Source organism: Cetorhinus maximus, chromosome 19, assembly GCF_964194155.1.
Source record: "Cetorhinus maximus chromosome 19, sCetMax3.hap1.1, whole genome shotgun sequence".
Classification (NCBI taxonomy): Eukaryota; Metazoa; Chordata; class Chondrichthyes; order Lamniformes; family Cetorhinidae; genus Cetorhinus; species Cetorhinus maximus.
The window spans coordinates 29,028,883-29,051,585 of record NC_135897.1 but is presented as its reverse complement, the minus strand read 5'-3'; the positions used below and the strand labels follow the sequence as shown (position 1 = coordinate 29,051,585).

The 22,703-nt window shown below is 42.7% G+C and overlaps 1 protein-coding gene across 1 annotated transcript in view; it reads right to left on the bottom strand.

Moving 5' to 3' along the window:
• LOC144694066 (uncharacterized) overlaps positions 1-12,526 on the bottom strand; it is a 37,550-nt gene extending 25,024 nt beyond the window's left edge. Inside the window, exon 1 of the mRNA XM_078564427.1 lies at positions 12,330-12,526. The gene's annotated coding sequence lies outside the window, so the exon portion shown is untranslated. The remainder of the gene's footprint in view (positions 1-12,329) is intronic.
• Positions 12,527-22,703: the final 10,177 nt, after the last annotated feature.

Here is a 22,703-nt window from a genome sequence, read left to right as displayed (position 1 = left end):
GGAATCAGGGGAAACCATGACTGGTTTGAGTCACACCTAGCACATAGGAAGTTGATTGTGAAGGCCAATCATCTCAGCCCTAGTACATTGCTGCAGGAGCTCCTCAGTTTAATGTCCTAGGCCCAAACATCTTCAGCTGCTTTGTCAATGACTTTCCCTCCAACATTAAGTCAGAAGTAGGGGTGTTTGCTGATGCTTGCACATCATTCAGTCTCATTCACAATTCATCTGATAATGAAGCAATTCTGCCTGCATGCAGAAAGACCCAGACAGTCAGGCTTGGGCTGATAAGCGGCAAGTAACAGACGCATCTCACAAGTGGCAGACAAAGACCATCTCCAACAAGAGAAAGTCTAAGAAGTTCCCCTTGCCATCAATGGCATTTCCAACGTCAGTCCCCACCATCAACATCCTTGGGGCCACCATTGACCAGAAACCGAACTGGACTAGCCATATGTGGTAAAGTGAGCTACCCTGTCCCTTTAAGAGAATGCAAGTGTGTTGATCACGTGACAGCATTGACGAATCACTGTACAGCGCAGGCAACTGAGAATTGTAAGTCTAGTTCTGGAGGTTTTGAGTGAACATGTATGATCTGGTGCTATGCCCTATGTCTCAATAAACCATCTTTGTTTATTCTTACATCAGTCTCTTCCCATTATTGATTGCAAACAGCAACTGATGAGAATATAGGAAGGCAAGCAGTTAGAGTTTGGTTGGCCAACAAACTCATTTACCCAAGACATTAAATGGGCGACGAGGGTAACGAACAAGAGAAAATAAATTTCAAGACTGGTGAGCAAAGCATCGGAAAGTGCACCTGTACTTATCTTGTAAAATAGGCAACAGCAATTGGAGCAGAAAGCAATGCTGCAGTTTAACATTTAAAAAACCCTGCAGAATCGCGATCGTGGGGATCCCGCCAAAACCCCAAAAAGAGCGCAAAACCCAGCAGAGAAAAGCCGATAGCTGCAGAGACAGAGTTTTTTTAAAAGTGACAATATGTTTAAAAGGGTAAATACATGAAAAATGGCTATGGGCAGAAAATTATAAGAGACCCCAGAGAAAGGGTGACTCTGCAGTAAGCCAAACACCTAAATTCGTCATTACCTGGGAAGTCCAACGGAAGCGCAGTCACCTTGCTGTCGTTCACGATGCCGCAGTTTTGGTGTGTCGATCCATTCAACCCCATTGTACATGACTGCTCTCAGCATGTCGAACACCTAGCGCTCTTTTTACTGCCATCATCGCGGGGGAGAAGAGGGCGATTATTTTGTCCTCATGTGGGAACAAAGTGTACGGTCTGATCCGCAGCCTCACGTCACCTAGCGTCCCCAACTCGAAGACTTTCGACAAGTTAATAAAAATTGTACAGAGCCACCTGAGACCAAAGCCCTCAGTTACTATGCAACACTTCAAGTTCAATTCAAGGAACAGGCTTCCGGAGGAGACAATAGCTGACTATGTGGCCATTTTAAAGGCATTAACTGAACATTGCGAATTCAGAACGTCCATTAGTGATGTGTTAAGAGACCGGCTGAAAGGTGGGATTGGAGATGATACTATCCAAAGGTGTTTGCTAGCCGAACCTAATCTAGACTTCAATAAGGTATTAGAATTAGCTACCGCGATGGAGAGTGCTGTTAGAAATTCCGAAGTTATAAAAGATACACAAAGTGGCGCCATCCATCTGGTCGAGCAGGACAATGTGGCAACAAAAGGCGCAAAAACTTCGGACTCCGCGGAAAGGAGGGAAACACTGTCTAGCTCCAAACCATTGAAAAACAATGGTACTGCAGTGAAAACCCACAAAATGAATGAGAGAACTACATCCAGGCCTCCAGTGAGCGAACGACAACTCAAACAAGTCGAGTGCTTTTTCTGCCACCGCTATGGCCACATAAGGTGACCACTATAGAGAAAGGCTAAAACAACACTATAAAGGCAGAAGGAAAAATTGTGAAATGTGCCTCATGGAAGAGCCAAAAGGAATGGAATCAGACATCCATTCGTTATATAACCTCAACGTGGGTAGAACCGAGCCAATCCAAGAAGTCATTACAGTTAATGGACAACACATTAAGATGGAAGTTGATACGGGAGCATCATTATCCATCATTGGAGAGCATTCATTTAGATATCTGAGTAAAGGAACCCATCCTTTGAAGTTAGAAGCTTCGGATGCAAAGCTGAGGACATGCACAGGAGAAGAAATAAATGTGAAAGGGGTATGTCAAGTCAAGATGCAGTATGAGGAACAGTCTGCAAAATTAACCTATTTGTAATGTCAAGCAGGGGACTGAGTCTCCTCGGAAGGAACTGGCTGGGAGAGATAAGCCTTGAAGACCCGCTAAGTTCCCAATTCAAAACCAGAAGTATTGTTGCAAGAAAAAATGAGTAAGCAAAGACCCAACGGGAGAAGCCCGTAGAAGTGTTACACTGGGACAGAGTGCAAACTAAAGTCAGCATCCTTCGAAAGGAAATGGAAAATCTATTAAAGGACTTTTGTGCGCTACAAAATTCAATCGGCTCCCAATTTGCGCCACGAAAAAGATATGAAGAAGAAAAGGAAGAGTTAAGCCTGTCTCTAGCCGAGTTAAGGAATGAATTAGCTGAGAAGGGACAATGATATGTGATTCTTTAGGAAGCTATTAATGAGAATAGGAAAGAATTTGATGAGCTGAAGCAGCAGCTGCGTAAAAGCCCTGAGGTTTTAAAGCTAGAAGGCCCTGAATTCTCAGAAGAGCTGCCGGAAAACCCAACTACTGAGCTCAGTCACGTTCAGCTCGCGCCTGAGTCTAGTCCAGCCAACAGTGAAATTAAAGAGAAGACAGAGATATGGGTCAGTGCTACAAAGAAAAGGACACGGAGGAAGAAAAAGAGAAATTATTGACAGTCCCCGGGAAGAAAACAAAAATATTTTTTTTCCTCTTTCCCCTCACACATTGTGCAGCTCATCACTGTATTGCTTTGTGCTTGTTGCCCGTTATCTGTTTCAGCTTGGAGGGGAGGGGCAGCAGGAGTGAATGTGACTGCACCTGGAAGATGGTGAAATCATCCACTGAGGGACATAATGGGCAACTGCCCATGAAAAGGTCTCAGAAACACCAGCCGAGGTTGTTGGGCCACGATGCTCAACCTGTCAAAGAGGGCCTCCTAAGAGACTTGACCTGTGAATAGTTATTGTGTAAATAATTAATGTGTTTTAAGCTTGTTAGCTGTACTTTTAAGTAAAGTGTGAGGGATGTGGTAAAATGAAGTACCCTGTCCCTTTAAGTGAATGCAAGTGTACTGATCATGTGTCAGCACTGACAAATCACTGTACTGCGTGGGCAACTGGAAACTGTAAGTCTAGATCTGGAGGTTTCTGAGTGAGCACGTATGATCTAGTGCTCTGCCCTATGTCTCAATAAACCATCATTGTTCATTCTTACATCAGTCTCTCCTGTAATTGATTGCAAGCAGCAATTGATGAGAACATAGGAAGGCATGCAGTTAGAGTTCAGTTAGCCAGTGAACTCATTTATCCAAGACATAAAACCATATAAATACTGTGGCTACAAGAGCAGGGCAGAGGCTGCAGTGAGTGACTCACCTCCTGACTCACCAAAGCCTCTCCATCTTCTACAAGGTACAAGAAAGAAGTGTGATGAAACGCTTCTCAGCAGCTCTAACAACACTCAGGAAGCTCAACATAATTCAGGACAAAGCAGCCTGCTTGACTTAAACATTCACACCTTCCACATGGCACAACATGGCTGTCATGTGTGCTATCTACAAGACGCATTGCAGCAACACACCAAGGCTTCTTCAACAGCACCTCCCACCCAGAAGGGCAGCAGGCACATGGGAATGCCATCACCTCCAGGTTCCCCTCCAAGCCACACATATTCTGACCTGGAAATATATCACCATTCCTTCATTGTTATTGGGACAAAATTCCCTGCCTAACAGCACTATGGAAGCAACTTCACCACACAGACTGCAGCAGTTCAAGAGCTCACCACCATCTTCTTAAGGGATGGGGCAATAAATGATAGCTTTGCGAACAACACCCATAAATAAATAATTTACAATTCAGCATATCAAGGAATTTCATAAAAATTATGAAAATTGAAAGTACTTCAGTTGAAATGGATGTGACTTGGCGTGAAGTGTAAAGTTAGCTGCAGGGGTTTCTCAGAACAAAACTGGAAATTCTAGAGGAGCTTTGATCCTGCTTTACTCAGAATTTATTGTTTTATAGTGTACTAAAACAGTAAGTAGCTCTGGCAATGAGCCCGGAGACTACTGTTCAAAATGTGTGCTAAATGAATCTGTAAAATTGCCAGACACAAATCTGAGACAGCAAACTGTTTTAATATGCTGTACTATCTCCATTTATTTGGAGCCATCTGAATAATTCGGCTTGTAATGAGTTTTCAGCTATTGTAAAGGCAGCACCATATTCTCCTCCTTACCAAACTGGGCCCTTGAGTTTTCTTTAATCATAGGATGAAAGGAACATATAAACTAGCAGGGAAACTGCTGGTTGATGTGATGAAGTACTAATACTTCAGCCTGCTCACCGAAAGCTGCACTAAATGTAATGCTATGTTTCTCATTATATAATTGCAGACAGCCTGATAACTCATTGTTTTTCTGCTTAAATGAATGTTTTTTACAACTTGATCCAATCTATTCTCAGAATTTAGCAGATGTTAATATGGCTGAGGTTTCAAAAAATAAAAGTCAGTAAGACTTTTAAATTGTGTTTTATTATTTTAATGAAAGTGTTTTTCGCAGGCAATTAAAAAAAATGCTGGAAACCCGAGGAAAAATTGAAAAAAGATATTGGAAATACTGGAAAAGAAAGACAGGCCTGTCAGCATCTGAAAAAGACCGTGGGCAGAATCTTGTGGTGCCTGCCAGCTGGAGAGCCAGCGAGAGGCCCGCTGTTGGGCTGGTCCGCCAAACCATATACCAGGCAGTGGCGAGGCCAATGGCAGGGATTCCCCTGGAACCAAGACCCTGGTGGCAGAAGTCCCACCTAGCGAGAAGCTCTTGCGTTCAGCAGCTCCACTGAGGAGCTGCCGGAAGGACATCCACCACCCCCCTGCCCCTCCCAACTCACTGGAGTCCCGGGGTCGCAGAAGACCTAGGCTACAGATAAGTAATGTAGTGGGGGGGTGGGGGGAAGAGTGGATTTGCAGATGGGGGGTCACATGGAGAGGGGAGCAGGCGGGTCAGAAGCAAGGGCTGGGGTTGGATGTCAGCGGACAACGCCCCCCGCCCCCTCCACCCCCCACCGCCACCAACTTCCTGATGTCCAGTCCCTCAATAAGGCACTAATTGCCTTTGATCGAGGGACATCCCCCTGTCCCCCACCCCTCCAAACCCCAGCCCTGGTGACAAGCAGCCCACACAGGTTCAGCTGTCATGCACATCGCATGGCGACAGGAGCGCGGTTACTCCCAGTGGTGGCAGGATGTAGCCTTTAAGTGGTCATTAATTGGCCACTTAAGGGCCTCAAACAGAGGTCAGCCATGAGCCTTGCAGCCCAGGACTTAATTCTGCTGGATGCAGAAAGGCAGCGGGGTTCCGGTATGCCGCCATCCCATCTAAGTAAATGCTCTGCCTGCCTCCAAGCTCGCCACTGACGAGAGCAGAATATTGGGCCCCATGTTTCAAATTCCCATGAATCGTCTCTCTCAAAATATCACCAACTTGCATATATTTAGCAACTCCAATGCAGAAGAAGGTTACACGGTGCCTCACATCAACTGCTCTTTGTCTTTCAGATGCTGATTGACCCCATGTGCTTTTCCGGTAATTTTATACTGTTGAAAAAGAAAGACTTGCAGAGGTGAGCAGTTGATCACGTTTCATTTTAATCATGACAACGTCCCATATGTCAAAGTGTTTCGAATTGACTTACACATGTGTCAGTTGCTTAGACACAAATGGGAAAAATAGCAATTTAACCCTTACATTGCTTTTCTGAAGAAATCAAGGATCCAAGCAATCCGTTTGTGTACTCCTGAGCCATGTTAAGTGTCAGTTCTGCATGGCGTAGCTACATGGAAAAGTTTGAAAACTATTGGCCTTCTGACCCTGTGTTGACATTGTGTTTGTAGCTGACCATCAGTAAAACGTCAACTTGCAGCATTGGTATGGTCTGAGGCTTTGTTCTATCCCTCAGTATTTGGATTACATGAATATCAACGGTGCATCAAAAATATTCAAAATCGTTTTTATTTATTCTAGCCAATGGTGGCGATTCTGTGCCTTCTACTGGAGCTCTCCAGTGCAAAACTTTGAGGATAGTGTAAATGATCTTTGTGGTTCTCGTTATACCACATGATTAATTATTAATATGGCCCCTCCTCGACAATGGAGAGCGAAGAATCACCACAAAAAAATCGAGGAATGGATTTTTCACTGAAGATCAAGGTACATTTTACTATTATTGTAAGAAGAGTTATCCAATTTGCCTTTTTCTTACGCAACATTTAAGAGTTGAATTTGAGCAGAACTTAGCCTCCCTCCTTTGTGAACAAATTATTTTAAACTAAACAATTATTTCAGTGGAATTTTTCTGGATTGGATTGGTCGTGGGGACAAACACTGGCTAAATCCTAACGTGATAATGTTGCATTATCACTAGAGTGAGAGTTTACAGAAGTAAATAGTTTTTATGTTATACCAATCCAATTTCAATGCTGCATCCGCTGTTAAACAATCTGTTTGAAAACAAATCGCTCAATTTTATCCTTCCCCCAAAGGCACTGACTTCTTGATGGGATATAGTTCTAAGTTTTTCACTCGAGTGCCTGTTTTTAATGCATGAGCCTAGACTGAAGGTAGTGGTGAGCTATTCAATTGGAGGAGCATCACACTTGAGCCCGATCTGGTTTTTAAAAGCAGGATATCTTTTAAAAGGCGTGAAACTTCAAAATGTTGATATTCAGAGACACTTGGGTGTATTTGTTCATAGAATGTTTAACACAGAAAGTTAGCATTCAAGCAAAGCAAACAGGAAGGCCAATGGCATGTTGGCTTTTAGTGCAAGGGGATTGTGGTACAAGAATAGGAAATCTTGCTACAACTTTACAAGGCTTTGGTGAGACAACACCTGGTGTGCTGTATACTGTAAATGATATAAGGAAGGATATGCTTGCATTTGAGGCACTGCAGCAAAGGTTCACTGGATTGGTCCCTGGGATGAGAGGGTTGTCCTATGATGAGAGACTGAGTAGATTGGGCGTCTACTCTCTGGAGTTTAGAAGAATAAGAGGTGATCCCTTTGAGACACTGAGAGATTGTTTCCTTTGGCTGGCGAATCTAGAACATGGTGAGGAGGGGAGAGTGGGGGGACACATTCTCAGGATAAGGAGTCGAGCATTTAGGACCGAGACGAGGAGAAGTTTTTCCACTCAGAGAATAGTGAATCTTTGAAATTGTCCAGCCCCAGAGGGTTTGGATGCTCCATTGTTGAATACATCTCAGGCTCAGACTCATATTTTTGGTCTTTCAGTAAATCAAGGGATATGGGAAGCAGGCAGAAAGTTGAATTGAGGCAGATCGCCCATGATCGTACTGAATGGCAGAACGGGTTCGAGAGCCCAAATAGCTTCTGCTCCTATTTCTTCTTATGTTTACATGGTTCAAAAATACATGCACACTTTTATGATATGCGGGTTGGGGGGGGGGATGTGACTAGGAACAGGAAACCCTGGTTGATATCCCTCTCCACTCCTGTATGGAATCCAATACAATATATATATATAATATATATGTTAAACAAACAAAACTGTGACTAAACTCGTGCTGTAGCAGGAGAGAAAGAGATTTTTTAATTTAAAAAAGTGTTAAAAATTGAAACTCATACTTTGTGACAAGTTTGGTGGCACATGATGTGCTGATGTTTGGGATTTTGTCAGGTCCACATGCCATGCGTTCAGAGGGACCAAGTGGGGACCAGGAACTTCTCTACAGGGAGGGAGGGTGAACCGGGGGTCGGGCAAGTGGGGGGGTGGGGGGACGACAACTATATGCATCTTTCAAGAATTTTCTGGTAGTCAGTTGTAGAAGCCTGAATTCAGGCTGCTTCTTGCTATGTTGGCAAAGGAATGATATATCTGTAGAATTGAGGAGAAGGGTGTGAGGGAAAACAACAACTTGCATTTTTATAGTGCCTTTGAAGTAGTAAAACATCCCAAGGTGCTTCACAGGAGATTAATCAGTCAAAGACTGACAATAAGCCAAAGGAGGAAACACTAGGACAGGTGACCAAACATTTGGTCAAAGAGGTAGGTTTTACCTGTTTAGGAAAAAAAAGGAGATAATATGATTCACAAAATGAAGTGTAAATTAAAATTCTCTGTTGTCTCCAGGAGCTCAGCTTCTTTTGTAATCCTACCCATTTTGTATTTTAAATGTTTCAAGCAGACAGGATATACAAAAGTCAAAATTTTCCTTCATTGTCTGAGTTCTTTAGAATTCAATTTTTCTAAAATCAGCATTAATATATTTCTCTATTAAAGTTTGAATTACTGGTCAAAACTCAAAATCATTAGTGCCTCTTAATCATATTATAGTTTTCAAACCTGCAAAATAGCTGAATATATTTTTGAACCATTAAAAATACTTTCTGATCACTTAGCTGATTGAAGCTACAATATTTTGCTTTTTCCCCCTGATGTGAGTCTCCTGCTAAGGTAAATGTGTGTTTCTTTTAATATGAATAATACATTTATAAAGGTAGCAAGTAAGCCAGGAGGCTGCACTGAATTGGTCTTCCCTTTGTGCTCAATGACAATATCAAGCACTGAACTGATTTGCTCACACGCAATGTCACTCAGCCTCAGACGAGCATTGTTTCTTCAACAAAGCGCTCCTTTCACTGCTGAACTTTCTGGGCGGAATTTTACACCTGCGGGGTTTTATGGTCCTGCCGAAGTCAACGGACTTTTGAATGGCTGGCTGCATTATACAGCCCTGCCATCGCCACAACGGGACCATTAAATTCCGCCCTCTATCCTGGCGCTTTCTCCAGCACCTTATTTGCCACAGTGCAATTTCAATCAGGTGGACAGCATCCTTTTGGCCAGATCGTCAAAAATATGCTGCCAACCAGGAGAAAAGCATAGTGGTGGCAGCAAAAACATATATTGCTACCATTCCCTGCCTTTGTGCTTTTGACCTGCCTTCTCTCTGAACAATTTCATTAGAAATTACCATTGATACAGCCCCTTTAAGCAATGTTCAGCTGAAAAAGTAAAACAATGAGGTAAAAATGGCATATGCACCAACTTTTTTTCTACAACTTCCTTGTTTGAAGGATAACACAAAGTTTAAATTAAGGAGATGCTATTTAAGAAAAGCACCTTCTGTGGTTGAACAATCAACTTTGGATCAACATGCAGGAATTTCACCTGATTATGTGGAGTGGTTATGGAGTAGTAATTCCCATCATTTAAGAGGTGTCAGCTGTGGCTCAGTTCATAGCACCCTTGCCTTTGAATCAGAGGGTTGTGGGTTCATGTCCCACTCCCGGAAACCAAGAACTGTGATTGTACTCAAAAGAGTTGCAATCTGTGACTGTTGATAACTCGAAAGAGTTTCCCATCATTTGAATGAGGAGGGTATAATCTATAATAAATTGAACTATATAGAGTATGTGGAAGGCACAGGTATTTCTTATTCCATGCTTTCTTATGTGGGTTTCTTTGCTCTGTTGAAACCAATGTGGACATTGGTTTCAACAGGGCATGATTAGTCATGGTCATGATAATCCACCTTTGTAATTATAAGTATGAAACCCTTTTTTAATACTGACTTCATGATCTACAGAACAAATAAATATTATCAAGAAAGTAGATTTAAAGTACTCTTAGTTCAACAGTGCCATGATTAGAAAACAGAAGTCAAACCACAAATTCATCCCCTCTCCCCACATTAACAGCTTTAATAAATAACATATTCATGAGACTTAGCTAACTGATTCCAATTAAACTTGCATTACAGACAACCTTATGTTGTGAATTTGTGTCCACTGAGAATTCAGCTAGAACTCCTCAAACCGCTTTTATTTGGGGTCATGAGTGACTATCTGAGACAGGAAACTAATGCCCCATCTCTATGGACTGAATTAAAAAGTTCCAGATGCAAGAAAGTCTGTTCTAACTGAGTACAGCTCTGACCTCTAATCTGAGCTCTCTATCATTATATTGTTGCACATCAATTAATTTACATGGAACCACATTTTCACACAATCAAAAAGCACAGTCTGAAAGTTATGCAAATTGAATATATCAATATTTTTATGAAGCAAGCTTTCTGATATTTTAATAAATAGAACTTGTGAAGTTATTGTTTTCATCCCTTCACAGTCTCTTGGAGATTAGTGCAGAAGGATTCGCAGGCTGATAAACAATCTCACAGGCTGCGATGTGAACGTTCCTTCCATGGTCATTACCATCTTCATACCAGACAACCGGATGGTTAGTACTATATTGCAGGAGGGTTTAATAATCTCCAATTCATGAAGGAGCATGTATAATCTAGGAGGAAATGACCAGTTTCGAAGTCATGAACTTCAAAAATGCTTTTCAAAGCTGTATACTTGCAATGTAGATTTATTTTCTCTGCAGTGCATGTGATTTATGCAGATATTTTAACAGATGAGGCTGGCGGGCTTTATCTTTAGATACCTTAATTTGTGCCCAATTTATGCTGCAGTATCTTTATAGATCTCAAGGTTGGCCAATCTGCTCATCCTAGCAGAAGAAATCCAACCTATAATTTCCAGACCCAGAAACAAGCGTTTTCAATTGAACCAGGTGGAATCTGAAATCCAGAGTCTTACAGTAGGAACTATTTGAGAATGGAGAACTCTAATTAGCTACCCAGTAGGCATTCACTCCAGGTTTAAATATTAATAATGGTTCAAACATTCACACACTATGGATGTCTGAACCATCTATTAATGGCTGGCACTGAACTACCCTACCGCAAAACAGCCTAAAGCCGATTAAAACATGTGACTAGATAGTCCAGCATATTATCTTTTGGGCTGTATGAGGCAAGCTCTAAAGATAACACATCTGAATGGCAAACAACCACACCCAGAAGGTTTGTTTTACCAGAAGTTGGTCCTGATGACTTGCTCAGCTCTCAGTGGTGGCTCTGAGTGCCAGACTCTGGGAACTTGCTTCATCTGGCACCCTGAACCTAGCGGGTAGTCGGGGAGTAATGGTCAAACACTTGGTCAATTTCAGACCTCACCAACCCCATCATCGCTGCTTAGCTAACAGGTGGGAATTCATAAGTTGTACTGACAGATGCAAAAACTCACCTGATATCCTCTCAGAGTACATACAAATCAATGCATGAGCAGAAATGGAATCAAGATTTTATTTAAGCATTCCATCCTTCTGAAATATGGTTCTTTTAAGTATTGGCACACAATTCAATGTTTGGTATCTGATATTGCTCTCATCTATATTCCAGCTATTGAAAAGAACACTGAGCTGTTTTAGCCTGGTTTGGCAAAGCACCATCACAGCAACTGATTAAGGCCACCTAGGCTATTTTTGTGCTGCCTTAGATATGCCTTATTAGAAAAAAATCCCTTTTTGGACTGGTGAGCACAAAAATTGTCACAACAAAGATTTACAGAATAGACAATTTGTAGCTTGCACTTGAGTGTTTAATTTATACCAAAATCTGTATTATTTTCTGAACTTGAACAAACAATGGATTGTCTCCCTTTTCTCGATTATTCAAAAATATGTTTTCATTTTTTTCCACTGATGATTTAAAAATTGTAATTTAAAAAATTAAACATTTTTAAATATTTATTTTAAAAAGTTGTTTTAAAAATAATCTTTTAAAATGGTAGAATAAGAAGAGGCGGAACATTTGTCAGTCAGAGAGCAGGACGTGGGACCGCTATCTTGAAATGGAAAGGTACCAAAGTAGTTTGGATCCTTTTCCTGAAAGTTCATTCAAGTAATTCCCCCTCACTAACCCCACGACACATCACTGTGGATAGAGAGCAGTCGATTGGTGCAAGAGGGAGCTTAGATGCTACCACCTTATCTGGGCTTGAGAAGAATAATGATTCAATCCATTAAAATGCCAGGATAGGGTAGAATCGTCCTTATGCCCCACTGACCCACCATTCCACCCCTAATCTGATCCTGAAACACATCTTTGCACTAACATTCTGATAGACTCATTGCATAAAACGCTGTAATAAAAAAAAGTTTAACTTCAACAATATGCAAACCAGTATAATTTACTTTAAAAATTCATGGTACTGTCTAAAACCAAAAGCCACTCACCAGTTTTTCATGCGTATCATTACCTAGTTCTTTCTCCCCCCTCGGTATCTCTAGTTTGAGTTAATCAAATCTTCAGTAACTTCACGAGCTAATACTGTGAGCTCTCCCAGGCGATACTTCTGTTGCTGCTGGTCTATTGGAAATCCTAGGGACCACCTTGCTCCTACGTTCCTGCAACCTTTAGGAACTGTGCTGAATCTAACAGGACTACAGCTTAAGTAGCACCTTTTTAAATCAGAAATAAATAGGCACCTCACATGGAAATAGCATGTGAGAAACTGTAAAGTGATTGGTTCCTGTTGTCTGTCCAATAAACTCCTGCAACTGAACAGCCAATTAAGATATTAAATACGCAGGTTCTGGTCTGATAGGCTGCAATTTGTGTTACAATTTGTGCACACTAGTTTTGAAAAATTGTAAAAGGTAATTAACTGTATACTTCATTATAGAAAAAAATCTTGAACTAAAATGTTGTACAATATTAAGTAGTTAGGTTTTTAATATACCCTTTTTATTACACCTAGAAAAAATTATAGAAAATATAAAAGGGCATAAATGCAGAAGTAATTTCATTAAAAAAATTTTAAATATAATTTTTCCAATAAAACAGCTTTTGAACAGTGACAAACATGAGAAGGACACTGAAAGTGGTGGTAACCACTATTTCTGAGCTAGAATCTACGAGCAGATAAATTCCAGAAACTATAAAGCCGCCAAATTTCAGGAAATAAAAATCAATAATCCAAATCATTGCATTTTGAACCATTTCAGAAACTGTTCTTTATATTGAGATTCAAACTTTATAAGAAGTTTGATTTCAATGATTATAGGTCATTTTCTCCTTAAACTTTCATTAATGCCATGTGTGCTTTAATAGGGAACACAATGCAGCCTCAATTCCTTAGCCCCTGAATATGGAGGTGGTGATCACAATGTAGATTAACCTGTGCCTGTTGCTGCTGATGTAGGCAGCATACCAATTTGTTGCTGTCTGCTAATTAACTTGATTGCAGCTCGAAGCCAGTGATCACCACGGGCAGAATTAAACGTCCCGCAGCTGGGCATCTGCCTGACCTGATCAGGCACAAAATCGCACACGAAGATGTCGGGCGAGTGTCCCAACATCATCCCGTGCTCGCGCAATGTTTCACTCAGCGGGTGCACGCAAAAGTCGGAAGTGCGCCCGCTGACAATTGAGAGGGCAATTAAGCCCATTAACAGTGCAATTGTCTCCGATTTTTCGTGGTCCGTCCAACCTTACGGTTGACAGATGAGCAAATCGGCCAGGCGGACTTTGCATTTTTCATCAAACCTCATCCAAGCGCGGGATAAGGTTTCCCATTATTAAATAAAATAAAAATAAAAATCTGTGGACAGCACTTTTATCATCTATATGTTCAGATGCCTGGTTGTGATGCTTGGACATTTCCTTCCTGATTTTCAAAGCTTTATTTCATGGCTTTCGGGTCTGCGGCTCCCTGAGGCAGCTGTCTGCCATCTGGGAGCTTATTCTCAGCGCTCGTCCGTGCCCACATCATTGCCGCCCTCCTCCCGTCCCCACCCCGGCAGTGCTGAGCGTTTCAACGCGTGTTTCATGCTGGCTAGCTGTTAATTTGCCAGCCAGTGTGAAATCGTGGTCGGGGGCCGATTGTGGTCATCAGTCCGTTTCACCAGCGCTCCTAGGCCTGCCGATCGCGCCCCCCCCCACCAGCTGAAAATTAAGGCCCATGTTGTGGAGTTGCTGCACATCCAAGCAGGGGTCCCAAAATCGTGAGAGGCTAGAACTACTTAAATCATTTGCACTCACAGCATTTACACTTACTCTGGACAAATGCTTTTACTACAATCATTACCATTCCCTTTGCCTTCTGTTCCCTAACATTTTTATGATTCAATCTCTCATATACTCTACCCTAATCCCAGACTTTTCCTTTTGTTCTTCCCCCACCCCCTTTTGACATCATATAACCCATCACATACCCTCCTTCAGTTCTGAAGAAGTCACATTTAACTTGAAAAGTTAATTCTGTTTCCCTCTCCACAGATGCTGCCTGATCTGCTGAATATTTCCGGCACTTTCTGTTTTTGTTACTTCAATCACCCTGCATTATTTAAATCCAGCCTGCACATCTTAAAGGGGAGTTGCACTGTGTTTGGAGCAGACGTTGGCAGTTGTTGTGGAACTCATTTTGATCTGGAAAAAACCCCTCACTCATGGAACAACATGGGAGAGAGACTGTTCCGAGGTTCTCCAATGCTGCACTGGAAACTATGGCACAGGAAGCGGAAAGGACGAGAGAACTGCAAGGGGGCCAAGGAGGTCCTCCAGACAAATGCTCAGAAGGCAGTGGGAACAGGTAGCTGTGGTCAGCGCCAGGAGTTGAGCCCTGAGGACCTGGATACAGTGCCTCAAAAGTTCAGAGAGATCGTGGTCAAATGCCATATCCCACCAACTGGTCAATTACCCCATCACTCACCTACCAACAATCTCTACCAATCACAACTCTTCCCTAACATTAAATAAAAATAGGAAATGTTGGAAATACTCAGCACGTCTAGCAGTATCTGTGGAGAGAGAAAAACAGAGTTAACATTTCAGGCCCATGACCTTTCACCAAAACTTACCCAACATTCATAACTGCACCGCACCCCCACACAATTAACACTGCTAAAAACCTCACACCCATATTTCACAGCCTGCACACACTGCCAGCTATTCAACCATGACAGCCACACATTGCAATTGCAAACACATTGAATCACTGAACTGACACACCTTCTCTCTTGCAGGGCAAGGCGGAGGCAGGAAGAGCGAGCCGGCAGAGAGCATGGTTGCATGTTCTTACCCCGATGGAGGGGATGGTGCTCCCCATCATTGGAGTGGCCACCACTAAGACTGTGGCCAGGGCAGGACTGAAACCATAGAAGATGACAGTATCCTCATACCCAAACTGCCTCTCCCAGCCCACTTCCCCTCATCCCAGAATCTCATCTGATTTACAAACCATAGGCGGTCTGAACATGCACCTCATCCTTTTGCTCCCCACCCACTCCCTCAACCCCACCCCCAGCTACATGGCTCACCGCAAACTTTCCTTAGTGTCTTTCTCCCTCCAATACCCAAGGGCTGTAACCTGGACAGGCAGTGATGGAAGAGCAACAAGGCACTGCTGATGAAGAAATGCTGTCACTCAATTTCACACTCGCAGCCCCTAGCTGCATATACTTTAGTAAGTAACAAGGATCTACCTTTGTTGAGATGCCAGGTAAGAGGGACCTGCAGCCAGGGAAGGAAGGATGGTTTATGTAGGTGCCAGCTCACCAGAGGGTCTGCTGCAGAAGACTGAGACGAGCACTTTAATGGGGCAGGCTACAGGAGACGACTGATGGGTAAGCACAAGAAAATGCTTGGTGCATTGTTAGGCAGAAAGCCTGAGGCCACCGATAAAGTGCATGGAGGAGGCCGGCACTGACATTGTACAGGGTTTCGTGCAGAGCTTGGAGCCCATCCTTTTCTGCATGGAAGTAGTGGCCAGTTCCATTAGCACACGACCCATCTGATGTAGTCCAATGGTCAACATCTCAGCTTTCATTGAATCACAAGCATAAGCCACCCATCGTCTGAGCTTGAAGTGGAGGCTCAGACTTTAGTAACACAAACTCAGCTTGCTGCCATCATAACTGCTGATACCAGGATTCAAAAGGGGTCAGAGAGCACCGCAGGTTGCTAGTTTGCTGAGGTGCTGTACCAAGGTTGTACCAATGGCTCTGTGGAGCACGAACCTGCTGTCCTCTCTCAAGATGACAGCATTTGTCCCCCAACCTCTGTCACTCTGCCAGCACACTTGCAATTACTAGTCAGCCAGCCAGCCAGCCCAGACTGTTGAGATGGTTTAGTGCAAAATCTGGCCTTTTAGAGCTAAAGCTGCTTGAAGGTGTTCTGCAAGGCCATCTGCGGACCCCCCATTGAAAACCAGCTGCTTTCCATCAGTTATGCTGCTGCCACTGGAGTGTGTAGGAGCAGGAGGGCAGGAAAACACATGAAGGCAGACAACAAGGGAATGCACAAGCATGATTAGTTGATTTTTGCATGGTTTTATTTATAAATTTGGTTTGGAGAATGTTTAATGTGGTGGTTTTTGTTTTTGTATTGTGGCCAAGCAGAAGTTGTCAGCGGTAGAGGGAAGGGAAGATGTGGGACTGAGGAATTGGAGTTACGGTTACTGAGATGACAGACAGATAAGTTCTTCATGGATAGCCCTGCCAGATAGGAAAATCTATGTTGTCCCTTTCCTTCCTCTCCCTTTGCTGCTCACCTATTAGCTGGTGGCAAGGGCTTTGCCCTCATATTAGCAACGTTATGCAGAATACAACAGACCACCAAATTTTGACACCCACTCTGTCGAGGATAGCAGGGCTCATCCAGAGTGATCCAGGTTGCAGTAGCATTGTTTCAGCTGGCCAAAGGTCTACTTGGTCACATTTCGTGTGGCTACATGGATTTTATTTTATTGTGGATTGTGCACTGGTATCAGGAGTCAGGTGACCAATGGGTAGTTCCTGCTGACCAGTAGTTCATCTCAGATTTGCCATGGTGGCTCAAATACAGAAAGCACAATGGATTGCTGCAGAATGAAGGCATCATGACTGTTGCCAGGATACTGGGCATTGACCTGCATGGTCACACAACCAGATGGACTTTTGAGGGCATGGAATCCTTTCAGTTGCATCTCAGACGTAATATAGGGCACCCGCAAAGCAGTGAGTGTGCAAGTCAATGCATACTGCGTCATGGGGACACCCGCAATTCTCACAAAGCCATGCGCTCATTCCACTTACTCCTCTCTAAATAGAGAACTTCAGTGACCTTCCTTCTGCAACAGCAGACAGCAAACTGAAAGATGTTGAAAATATCACCAGCTCCAGCCTGGAAGGAGCAAGATGCATTAATGTTCATCACTGCTGACAGATTCATAGCTACCGGCAATGTGACCCTTGCCCTGCAGCAGGCAGCAGATTTCCTTACTGAAATGGTGACATCTGACATACTGTTCCTTGCTCAGGTTTGGGTAGAAAAATGCCCTGTGCAGATAGGGCCTCCTGCTGGGGACCCTTTTCCCCCTTCTAGCAGCTTGCCCTACTATGTCACCTTTTCTCATTCTCCCAATTCATGTATTCCAAGGGAAAGGTCTAAGGCTGGTCTCAAAATCCAGAGAAGTGTAAGGTAATGTATTTGGGGAAGGCAAACAAAGCAAAGGAATACTCAATAATGGGAGGATATTGAGAGCGATTAAGGAAGTGAGAGACCTTGAGGTACATGTCCACAGCTTCCTGAAGGTGGCAAGACAAGTGGATAAGGTGGTAAAGAAAGCACATGGAATGCTTTCCTTTATTGGACAAGGTATTAAATACAAAAGCAAGGATGCAATGCTGGAACTGTTAGGCCACAGATGGAATTTTGTGTACAGTTCTGGTCACCACATAATTGCTCTGGAGAGAGTACAGAGGAGATTTACAAGAATGCTGCCAGGGCTTGAAAATTGCAGCTATGATGAGAGATTGGATAGGTTAGGGTTGTTTTCATGGCAGACTGGTACAGAAGGTAAAGTCGCACGGGATCAGAGGTGAGCTGGCAAGATGGATAAAGAATTGGCTTGGTCATAGAAGACAGAGGGTAGCAGTGGAAGGGTGCTTTTCTGACTAGTGGAGTTCCGCAGGGATCAGAGCTGGGACCTTTGCTGTTTGTAGTATACATAAATGATTTGGAGGAAAATGTAACTGGGCTAATTAGTAAGTTTGCAGATGACACTAAGGTTGGAGGAGTTGCAAATAGTGAAGAGGATTGTCAAAGGATACAACGGGATATAGATCGATTGGAGACTTGGGCGGAGAAATGGCAGATGGAGTTTAATCCGGACAAATGCGAGGTAATGCATTTTGGAAGGTCTAATACAGGCAGGAATTATACAGTAAATGGCAGAACCCTTAAGTGCATCGACGGGCAGAGGGATCTGGGTGTACAGGTCCACAGGTCACTGAAAGTGGCAACGCAGGTGGATAAGGTAGTCAGGAAGGCATATGGCATGCTTGCCTTCATCGGCAGGGGTATTGAGTATAAAAGCTGGAAAGTCATGCTGCAGCTGTATAGAACCTTGGTTAGGCTACACTTGAAATATTGCGTGCAATTCTGGTCACCACATTACCAGAAGGATATGGAGGCATTGGAGAGGGTGCAGAGGAGGTTTACCAGGATGCTGCCTGGTCTGGAGGTTATTAGCAATGAGGAGAGGTTGGAGAAACTCGGATTGTTCTCACTAGAGTGACGGAGATTGAGGGGCGATTTGATAGAAGTTTACAAAATTATGAGTGGCATGGACAGAGTAGATAGTCAGAAGCTTTTTCCCAGGGTGGAAGAGTCAATTACTAGGGGACATAGATTTAAGATGAGAGGAGAAAACTATAGAGGAGACGTGCGGGGCAAGTTTTTTACGCAGAGGGTAGTGAGTGTCTGGAATTCGCTCCCAGAGGAGGTGGTGGAAGCAGGTACGATAATGGTGTTTAAGAGGCAGCTTGACAAATACACGAATAGGATGGGAATAGAGGGATATGGATCCCGGAAGTGCAAAATGTTTTAGCTGACGAGCAATATGATCGTCGCAGGCTTGGAGGACCGAAGGGCCTGTTCCTGTGCTGTACTTTTCCATGTTCTTTGTTCTTTAGAACAGAGGAGGCTGAGGGGTGACCTAATTGATGTGTAAAAAATTATGAGGGGCCTAGATAGGGTAGACAGGAAAGACTTGTTTCCTCCAGCTGAGGGTTCAATTACCATGGGGTATAGGTTTAAGGTGATTGGTAGAAGGATTAGAGGGGACATGAGGGAAAACCTTTTCACCCAGAGGTGGAATTCACTGCCTGAAATAATGGTTGAGGCTGAAACATTCAACTCATTTTAAAGATACCTGGATTTGCATCTGAAGTGCTGTAACCTGCAAATTTATGGGCCAGGTGCTGGAATGTGAGATTAAAAATGAGCAGCTAGTTTCTTTTTTACTCTATTTATGGCTGGCATGGGCATGATGGGATGAATGGCCTCTTCCTGTGCCATAACTCTTCTATGGTTCCATGTCTGGGAGCAAATGGGTGTACAAAATCTCTAAGTCAGAACAACATCCTTCTGCACCTGCCACACCACTCCCCATAGTCCTTATCAATTTTACAGAGTTCAAACACTTGCACAATCTTAACAACCGCAAGTAGAAAACAAACAACTAACCTGTAGACCATAAGACATAGGAGCAGAATTTAGGCCAATCAGCCCATCGAGTCTGCTCCGCCATTCAATCATGGCTGATAAGTTTCTCAACCCCATTCTCCCGCCTTCTCCCTGTAACCTTTGATCCCCTTACCAATCAAGAACCTATTTATCTCAGTCTTAAATACACTCAATGACCTGGCCTCCACAGCCTTCTGTGGCAATGAATTCCATAGATTCACCACTCTCTGGCTAAAGAAGTTTCTCCTCATCTCTGTTCTAAAAGGTCTTCCCTTTACTCTGAGGCTGTGCCCTCGGGTCCTAGTCTCTCCTACTAATGGAAACATCTTCCCCACGTCCACTCTATCCAGGCCTTTCAGTATTCTGTAAGTTTCAATCAGATCCCCCCTCATCCTTCTAAACTCCATCGAGTATAGACCCAGAGTCCTCAAATGTTCCTCATACGTTAAGCCTTTCATTCCTGGGATCATTCTCGTGAACCTCCTCTGGACCCTCTCCAGGACCAGCACATCCTTCCTGAGATACGGGGCCCAAAATTGCTCACAATATTCTAAATGTGGTCTGACCACAGCCTTATAAAGCCTCAGCAGCACATTCCTGCTTTTATATTCTAGTCCTCTCAAAATAAATGCCAACATTGCATTTGCCTTCCTAACTACCGACTCAACCTGCAAGTTAACCTTAAGAGAATCCTGGACTAGGACTCCCAAGTCCGTTTGAACTCCAGATTTCTGAATTCTCTCCCCATTTAGAAAATAGTCCATGCCTCTATTCTTCCTACCAAAGTGCATGACCTCACACTTCCCCACGTTGTATTCCATCTGCCACTTCTTTGCCCATTCTCCTAACCTGTCCAAATCCTTCTGCAGCCTCCCCGCCTCCTCAATACTACCTGTCCCTCCACCTATCTTTGTGTCATCTGCAAACTTAGCCAGGATGCCCTCAGTTCTTTCATCTAGATCATTAATGTATAAAGTGAAAAGTTGTGGTCCCAACACTGACCCCTGCGGAATTCCACTAGTCACTGGCCGCCATCCTGAGAAGGACCCCCTTATCCCTACTCTCTGCCTCCTGCCCGACAGCCAATCTTCTATCCATGCTAGTACCTTGCCTCTAACACCATGGGCTCTTATCTTACTGAGCAGCCTCCTGTGCGGCACCTTGTCAAAGGCCTTCTGGAAGTCCAAGTAGATAACATCCATTGGCTCTCCTGTGTAAAATATGGGTCTGAGTTCTCAGAAGAATAAACTGGTCCTTCTGTGATACTTTTAAAAGGGGCAGCCTTTATAGACTACACAGCTTTCAAAGTGTTAGGAGAGATTTTGAAGCAAATTTCAAGAATAATTAGTTGGCAAAAAATGTTACAGGTGCTTAAAGACTTACAGACGTTCGATGTCTACTGTTTTCAGCACAGCACTGAAGGGGAGAGGCAGCTTGCATAATACCATCACACAAACCAGAAAATGGTAGACTTTACAGCAGCGAAACAAAACCATTTAGTCCATTTTCTTTCTATTTTTTCTTTTCAGATACTCATTCAATACTTTTTAGAAGTGCTATAGTTTTCTGCTGCATTAGTCATTTGCAGTAAAGCATTCCACAATCTGATCATCCTTTGTGTGGATATACTAGCTTCTAACTTTTCCTCTTTGACTTTGATAATCCTGAATTTATGCCCCCTTGTTCCAATTTACAAACTAATGGAAACAACCTTTCACTATATATTATAAATCTTTCAAAGATTTGGAAATTTACAATAGATCTATCCTTAATCTCTGCTTTAGTGAAAGACATTTTTTAATCCCTTTCATAACTACAGCCTTTCATTCCTGGTATTAGTGTGATGAATCGATTGTATACTCATTCCAGGTCTAATATCTTTCCTAAAGTGAAGTGCTCAGAATGACATATATTTATCATCTACAGTCTAACCAATGCCCTCTCCAAATTCAATACGATACAGAAGTCCACAAGCTTCAGCTTTGTAATATATTAGGGTTTCAATAAGAAAAGAAAGTCTTAACTGTTGAACAGCAGATAAATCACACCATTCCTTTGCAACATTGATTTGATTTTAAATACAATTCATTTGATGCGAAACATTTTGGGATGCCTGAGGGCAGTATATAAATGATTTTTGTTAATTTAGTTTGTGTGCCTCTAGTGGCTGAATCAAGAGGAGCATTGGCGGAGGTCCGAACTGGAATAACTGCATGTTCCCTCAAGTAGGGCACATGGCACAGGCTGGGAGAGAATTAGTCAAACCAAAGAGGGGACAAAAAGTTATTAAAACAGAAAGTGTGATTTAATTGCAAACCTCCTTCATGATGCTTCACTCGATCCAGATTGACAAATGAAATCCAAAATGTTACAATTTTAGATATTTAGAGAAGAATCAGTGATCATTGTTCCTTTAAATCTGCCCACTAAAGAAAATGCTCCTGTATTAATACTAAAGCTAGCTGGTTACTGCAGTGGGATCCTACCACCTGTTGGTTTGGACAACAAAAATAATCAGACTTAGATGCAACAGCTGTGTCAGAAACAAAACTAGGGCTTGGTCAAAAATGTACAGATAGCATGACCACCACCTTCTCAAGGGCAGTTAGGGATGGGCAATAAATGTTGGCCTAGCCAGCGATGCCCACATCCCATGAAAGAATTTTTAAAAAGACCATTTTTAAAAAAAAGGATTGGGTGTGTGCTAGGTTGTACTGCAATTCTATTATATCAAGAACTGTACTGAACTGTTAAAAAATTGTCTTACGAAGTTGTGCCTATTACCTTAATGCCAATGCTGTATTATAAAACCTTTATTATACCAATTTTACACCTTCTCATTAACTCAAATTTCCTCTTAAATCTCTTGGCAATGGACCACATATTTTTAAGACTTTCTTTCTAGTGTATTTCCACTGACAAATCAAAGTTTCGGGCAGAGATTAGGCAGCTGTGTGTTTGCCTGATTAAACTACAGTCATTAATGTTGGGTCATTACTTATTATTTGAAGTCAGTTATAAATTGCATTTCCTCGCAGTGTGGTTATTGTGACTCTTCGTATGATGCATTTTAAACAAGGGTGTTAAACACTTTCATTAAT